The sequence below is a fragment of the Cervus canadensis genome, chromosome 2 (genome assembly GCF_019320065.1).
Source record: "Cervus canadensis isolate Bull #8, Minnesota chromosome 2, ASM1932006v1, whole genome shotgun sequence".
NCBI lineage: Eukaryota > Metazoa > Chordata > Mammalia > Artiodactyla > Cervidae > Cervus > Cervus canadensis.
The window spans coordinates 17,581,488-17,588,632 of NC_057387.1; the positions used below are offsets into that span (position 1 = coordinate 17,581,488).

The following is a 7,145-nucleotide window of genomic DNA, read 5'->3' on the forward strand; positions in this document are numbered from 1 at the left end:
CAGATCCTGACTTGAAGGATCACTTGGACTTCCAGAGTCTTCTTCCTTTGAAAATTGGACGGTCAGGTGTGTTCAAACATGCATTTCTTGAGGATGTCACTAGGCACTGATGGCCATGTGGTTTCCGTAGTGTAGTGGTTATCACGTTCGCCTAACACGCGAAAGGTCCCCGGTTCGAAACCGGGCGGGAACAACTTCACTTTTCCGCAAACTTCTAGGTTCATATTTTAAACACAAAATGGAGGCCCGCCGCGGGGAGTGAGGCTTGGAGCTTCAGCTTCACCATCAGCCCTCCCAAGGAACATTCAGGGTTGATTTCCTTTAGGACTGACTGGTTTCATCTCTCCTTGACCTGCAGACAGGTTTCTCAGCAGGCAGGTAAGGTGGTCTGTTTTTCCCATCTCTTGAAGAATTTTCCATCCTCCGTTTGTTGTGATCCACATAGTCAATGGCTTTCGTTCATGAATCAGAAACAGATGTCTTTCTGGAATTCTCTGGCTTCTTCTGTGATCCAATGTAGGAAAAATGGAGGAAAAGAATAGAACCAAATTAACTGGAAAAGTGTATGGAAAAGGTTAAATAGAGACTACTACGAACAGTGGAAGAAACTTCATTGGTAAAATGAGTTTACAGGGTAGCTGATGAGCCTACTGTTTCATGAATTCCAGGACCTGCTTTCCCCCAGAGATCCCGGACGTAGGTCCTCCTATGTGCGCGCGCGCGCGCGCGCGTGTGTGTATTCAAGACACAGGGTAAGGTAGTACTGGAGCTCAGGAGAGGATGCAGAGATTAGAAACAATCGTACGTCATTTACATTCTAAGAGTGACACCCCTCCCTGGGTGGGCTCGAATCAAGAACTTTTCGGTTAACAGCCGAACTCCGTAACAGATTGCACCGCAGAGACGCGAGGAGAGCTTACTCCTCACTCCGACAGAAAGCAAGCATGCTGACGGAGCTAGCCGGAGCCACCTGTGTCTCTCAGAACAGCGTTTCCCCCTCCGAGCCTCGGACAACCTGAGAGACGGAGTCCACTCGGCGTGTTCATTCCCGCGGGGAAGCCGTGAGATTCCGAGGGCAGAAGGTCCCCGAAGGGTCCCCGCCGCGCGTTGCTCCAATCCCGCCGCACATGCCAGCGCCCAGGAGACGCCCGGAGCTTGATCCAAGGGGCGTCCGAAGGAAGCTGATGGCTCCTGGTTTGCTCCGCCTTTATCCGACCATTTGCGCTTCTGGACGTCGGCTTAGTAGATGGGGTGCGTGTGACTGCAGCTGGAAAGAGATCACGTCCAACGAGGAAACGTGAAAAGGAGCGAGAGCAGGCAGAAGCATGGATGAGACACTGAGACCTCCCAGGAAGCCTGTGAAGAGGCTCAGGACAGATCGTAAGAGAGAAAAGATAATTTCATTAAGTAGCAGAAACATTGGTGGTGCTGTTCAGTCGCTGAGTCCTCTCGGACTTTTTGCGACCCCATGGACTGCAGCACGGAAGGCTTCCCTGTCCATCACCAACTTCCGGAGCTTGCTCAAACTCATATCCATTGAGTCGGTGATGCTATCCAACCATCTCATCCTCTGTCACCCTCTTCTCCTCCTGCCTTCAGTCTTTCTCACCAGCAAGGTCTTTTCTACTGAGTCAGCTCTTCTCATCAGGTGGCCAAAGTACTGGAGCTTCAGCTTCGGCATCAGTCCTTCCAGTGAATATTCAGGACTGATTTCCTTTAGGATTGACTGGTTTGATCTCCTTGATCAAAGGATTTGATCTCCTTGATCAAGGGACTCTCAAGAGTCTTCTCCAACACCACAGTTCAAACGCATTAATTCTTCCATGCTCAACCTTCTTTATGGTTCAGCTCTCACATCCATACATGACTATTGGAAAAACCGTAGCATTGACTCTATGGACCTTTGTTGGCAAAGTTATTCTCTGCTTTTTAATATGCTGTCCAGGCTGGTCATAGCTTTTCTTCCAGGGAGCAAGTGTCTTTTAATTTCATGCCTGCAGTCACCATCTGCAGTGATTTTGGAGCCCTGGAAATAAAGTCTGTCACAGTTTCCATTGCTTCCCCATCTATGTGCCATGAAGTGATGGGACCAGATGCCATGATCCTAGCTTTTTGAATGCTGAGTGTCAAGCCAGCTTTTTCACTCTCCTCTTTCACATTCATCAAGAGGCTCCTGAGTTCCTCCTTGCTGTTTGACAAAGGGTGGTGTCATCTGCATGTCTGAGGTTATTGATATTTCTCCCTGCAGTCTTGATTCCAGCTTGTGCTTCATCCAGCCTGGCATTTTGCATGATGTATTCTTCATAGAAGTTAAATAAGCAGGGTAACAATATACAGCCTTAACGTACTCCTTTCCAATTTTCAACCAGTCCATTGATCCATGCCCGGTTCTAACTGTTGCTTCTTGAGCTCCATACAGGTTTCTCTGGAGACAGGTAAGGAGGTCTGGTATTCCCATCTCTTGAAAACTTTTCCACACTTTGTTATGATCCACACAGTCAAAGCCTTTAGTGTAGTCAATGACACAGAAATAGATGTTTTCTGGAATGCTCTTGCTTTTTCTAGTATCCAAAAGATGTTGGCAATTTGATCTCTGGTTCCTCTGCCTTTTCTAAATTTAGCTTGAACACCTGGAAGTTCTCAGTTCACATTCTGTTGAAGCCTAGCTTGGAGAATTTTGAGCATTACACAGCTAGCATGAAAAATTGGTGCCATTGTGCAGTGGTTTGAACATTCTTTGGCACGGCCTTTCTTTGGGATTGGAATGAAAACAGACCTTTTCCAGTCCTGTGGCCACTGCTGAGTTTTCCAAATTTGCTGGCAAATGAGTGCAGCAATTAAACAGCATCATCTTTTAGGATTTGAAATAGCTCAGCTGGAATTCTCTCACCTCCACTAGCTTTGTTTGCAGTGATGCTTCTTGAGTCCCTAAGTTGACTTTGCACTCCAAGATGTCTGGCTCTAGGTGAGTGATCACACCATCCTGGTTATGTGTGTCATGAAGATCTTTTCTGTGTAGTTCTTCTGTGTATTCTTGCCACTTCTTCTTAATATCTTCTGCTTCTGTTTCTGTCCTTTATTGTGCCCACCTTTGCATGAAATGTTCCCTTGGTATCTCTAATTTTCTTGAAGAGATCGCTAGTCTTTCCCATTTTAATTGTTTTGCTCTATTTCTTTGCACTGCTCACCTCGAAAGGCTTTCTTATCTCTCCTTGCTATTCTCTGGAACTCTGCATTCATTTGGGTATATCTTTCCTTTTCTCTGCCTTTTGCTTCTCTTCTTTTCTCAGCTATTTACAAGGCCTCTTCAGACAACCATTTTGCATTTTTCTTCTCTTTTTCTTGGGGATGGTTTTGATCAAGGCCTCCTGTACAATGTTGCGAATCTCCATCCATGGTTCTCCAGGCACTCTGTCTATCAGATCTAATCCCTTGAATCTGTCACTTCCACTGTATAATCAATCGTAAGGGATTTGATTTAGGTCATACCTGAACAGCCTAGTGGTTTCCCCTACTTTCTTCAGTTTAAGTCTGAGTTTGGCAATAGAGCTTCTCCATCTTCGGGCTGCGAAGAATATAACCAGTGTGATTTGGGTATTGACCATCTAGTGATGTCCATGTATAGGGTCGTCTCTTGTGTTGTTGGAAGAGAGTGTTTGTTATGCCCGGTGCGTTCTCTTGGCAAAACTCTGAGGGAGAATCAGAGAAGAGCATGAAAGAGAGAAAAGCTCGAACTTCTGTAGGTGTCCACAAATAAAGCAGCAAACGCAGTGTGGGTATGTTTATGTGGGACAGTTACCTTCTGCCGCGTTGTGTACTGTCACTGGACAGTGTGGGTGCTGCACTGTGGCAGCAGCGACCTTGGTTCAGATCCAGGCTAAGGCAAGGTGGTGTCTATAGCCTGTCTCGCCATTTGCCTGTTTTCTTTTTTTCAGTTTGACTTATAGTTGATTTACAATGTTGTATTTGTTTCAAGTGTACAACAAAGTGATTAAGTTGTACACACATATACATCTATTTGTGGTTCAGATTATTTTTCCTTATAGATTATTACAAAATATTGAGTGCAGGTCCCTGGCTATACACTAGGTGCTTGTTGGTTATCTGTTTTCTACACAGTAGTAGTGTGTGTATGTTAATCCCAAACTTCTAATTTATCCCTTCCCCTTTCCCCTTTAGTAACCATAATGTTGTTTTCTATGTCCGTGGGTTTATTTCCATTTTGTACATATGTTCATTTGTATCAGTTTTAGTTTTGTTTTTTAGATTTCTCATATAAGCGATGTCATATGATATTTGTCTTTCTCTGCCTGGCTTACATCACTAAGATGACAATCTCTTGGTCCATTCGTGTTGCTGTAATTGGCATTATTTTATTCTTTTCTGGTTTTTTTTTTTTTTGGTTGAGTAATATTCTATCTGTTTACTTTTAATTCCAGCACCAGCTATGCCCCCTAGCAGCGGTGGGAGAACAGAATTTGCCGCTGGCCCAGAAAGCAAGATGCAGCGAGAAGAGGAGTAAATCCCACAGTGCACAAACCTGCCGGTCAAAGCAAAACCTAGAATGACTGCTTGTCTCACTGTTGAGCAGAACACATCCCCAAAATTGAAATATTGCCCTTCAAGGAGCCTTGTCTATAGTTTACATTAACAAAATAACATGGTCATTGTTGTTGTTGTTGTCATTTTCTGGTAAACATATTTCTAATATCAGTGATTTTTTTTTTTACACTAAAGGAGAAGGCGTATTTAAGAGGCTTACAATAAAATGCAAACTAGTCATCATGGTCTAGACCAGTTCCTTTCCATCCACCAGCCACTGATTTTTACAGAAACAGTAAATCATTGAACTATAGGCACAGTTTGTTGAATTTTTGCAAATGTAATGAGCACCCAGATCAAATTGTAGAAAATTTCCCCCATCCCTGATATGTCATTTGAGCCACTTTCTAGGCAATTCCTACACTAGATCGCTTCTTTTATTACTATTCTGAGGTCTACTGCAATAGTGTACTGTTGCCTGCTCTTGAAATTCAAATGAAGGAAGCTACATTTTTGGTAACTGACTTTGCTTTCATGCAACATTTTGTTCGTTAAACATATTCAAAGTGTTATGGATATCTCATTAATTTTGGTATTATTGGAGTAATTTTATTGGGATTTTTTGGTGTTAACAGGTGTTCTTGATGAATTTTCTATACCAACTTTTTGTACATTTGTGCATTCATAGAAGTATTACAATTGCTGGGTCATGAAGTAGGTACAAGACTAACTTTATTAGAAACTGCCAGCAGTCTTCTAGAATGATTTTGAACTGACTAGTGCAGATGCAATTGCTCCACGTTTGTCAGCATTTAGTGTAGGAATGTTTAAAAAGCAGTCGTGCTGGAGGCTATGTAATGAGATCTCCTTATACGTATGACGTTTATTTTCCGAACGAGTAAATATGTCAAGAGTATTTTCTTATAACGTCTGGTCATTAAAATATTACCTTTGTGATCCCTGGCTTAGGCTTCACAGGAAAAGGGAACCAGGTGCTGTGGATTTTCCTCAGTGTCTCTCAGAGACAGAGACCCAGGCTCAGGGTATTCCCAGAGTGCACAGGGTTAGATCCAATGACTGGCCCAGCAATAGTGGACATGCCCAGCCTCCCAGGTTTTTACCATCTCCACCCGCTTTCAGTTGAGCAAGTGCATAACAGGTTTTTAAAATATTCTCTTTCAACCTATTGATTCACATTCATTCCCTCCCCCCCCCCCCCCCCCCCCCCGCCCAGTACTTTGAATAGCCAATTCATCTCACTACCATAAAGGGAAAACTGTCATCAGCAGCATAAGCAGATGGTTCATGTAAAAATCAACATCAGAATATCAATACGATGGTGATCCAGGGAAATGGCCTGACTCTCCAGCTGCTGTTGTTTGGAATCCCCGTGGTCTCTACCAGGCAGTGGGCACGTTTTCCCTTTTGCTTGGGAAACTCGCTCAGAAGACCTGTTAGGACAGATGTTATGTCCAGAGTAGAGCAAGAGGTGAGCGAGGGAGTGGGGCTGGTGGATGGGGGCCAGGGGTGTGGACTAAGCCTGCAGAGGCAGCAGTTATCCTGGCGTTCTGACCTCTGTGGTTTCCCTACTAGGGTGAAATTGACTTCAGAATTTCTGCTTGATAATCCCTAGATAGTAAAATGTCTATAGTCATTCTGGTGAATTGAGGAAAGGACAAACTCAACCATTTTAAGTAGCAGGGGATGGATAGGCATTACCTGGAAAACGTATCAGAGTGCTTCATCGATGTATCAAAGAGTATCTTCCATACTTGGTTGATAAAAAATTTTGTATGTCTTGATCTTGGTGATTATTACAGATCAAACAGCTGTTCATTAATGATTTTGTGCATCTTGTCCTGTGAATACACCTTAATAATTTTCTTTTTGGATAGAATGGGCGGTCACATGTTGGAGAACCCAGTATAGACCATTACCGTGTTGAAGAAAAAGAAGTCAGATGCCACGTGTAACACGGATGCCCTGCCGTGACTCGGATTCGAACCGAGGTTGCTGCGGCCACAACGCAGAGTACTAACCACTATACGATCACGGCGTGCCACATATCAAGCGATGAGAACAGCCTTTAACGTACGTCCTTTGAGGGAAAATGATTTCCATCGTTATAAGCTGCTTTATTCTTGGAAACGACGAGTATTCGTTTTCTGTCTTTCATGCTCGATCATTGGTTCCCCCGCTCTTTCTCTCAATTCTGATATATTACGACAAAATGAAACAAAATCAAACCAAACACCAATTCTCATCTCCCCAGATCCGGCACGTTCCTTCTGGGAAGTCTCGCTGTCCTCGTCCCCACCTCGCCGGCTTCTTTTCCAGCTCCTCGCCTTCGTCCCTTTGGATCGACCTTCCCCTTTCGCTGCTTCCGGCTCCCGCCCCACCGACCGCGGCCGAGCCGAGGGAGGGCAACACCAGCGGTGCAGACGGTCGGTCGGGTGCAGGCGGAGGAAAGAACCGAAAGAACCAGTCGGGGCCCACCCGGCGTTCAGCCTCCCTCTGGCCCCCGCGGCTCCGGCCCGGGGCGTCTCTGGCGCGTTTCTGCCCTCGCAAACGTGTGTGGCTCCCCCGGCCGTGGAAGCGGGTAA

At 44.9% G+C, this 7,145-nt stretch overlaps 2 non-coding genes across 2 annotated transcripts; one reads left to right on the forward strand and one right to left on the reverse strand.

The window, feature by feature from the left end:
• The first annotated feature begins 120 nt into the window (after nucleotides 1-120).
• TRNAV-AAC lies at nucleotides 121-193 on the forward strand. Its single transcript has one exon. It is a non-coding gene; the product is annotated as a tRNA-Val (tRNA).
• A 6,333-nt stretch (nucleotides 194-6,526) lies between these two features.
• Nucleotides 6,527-6,598, reverse strand: TRNAH-GUG. The gene has a single exon. It is a non-coding gene; the product is annotated as a tRNA-His (tRNA).
• Between the last annotated feature and the right edge of the window lie 547 nt (nucleotides 6,599-7,145).